This window comes from Pleurodeles waltl, chromosome 12 (assembly GCF_031143425.1).
Source record: "Pleurodeles waltl isolate 20211129_DDA chromosome 12, aPleWal1.hap1.20221129, whole genome shotgun sequence".
In the NCBI taxonomy this organism is placed as follows: Eukaryota; Metazoa; Chordata; class Amphibia; order Caudata; family Salamandridae; genus Pleurodeles; species Pleurodeles waltl.
Genome location: NC_090451.1, coordinates 115,135,675 through 115,135,982, shown reverse-complemented (window position 1 = coordinate 115,135,982; position 308 = coordinate 115,135,675).

Below are 308 nucleotides of genomic sequence, written 5' to 3'. Positions count from 1 at the left end.
ACCAAGTATGTCGGATGTGTCTTGTGACCAGCCGGCAAGCACTGCGTACTTTGGAAAATGCCCAGGAGCCGACTTGTAGCAGGGACCTCCTGGGTGTTTTCCAAAGTATGCGGTGTTTGCTGGTTTGTTACAAGGCACTTCCGGCATACCAGGATGTGTGCTTCCCTTCAGATCTTTAGCACACAGTAGGTTGACGCTGTAAATTGCATTGGGACCTTTGAATGTCGGTGGGTCCTCTGACTTGTTGGATCCTTCTATTTACATCCCTGTGCAGGTTTCTTTTGTGCTAGTGGCTTCCATTAGGATTG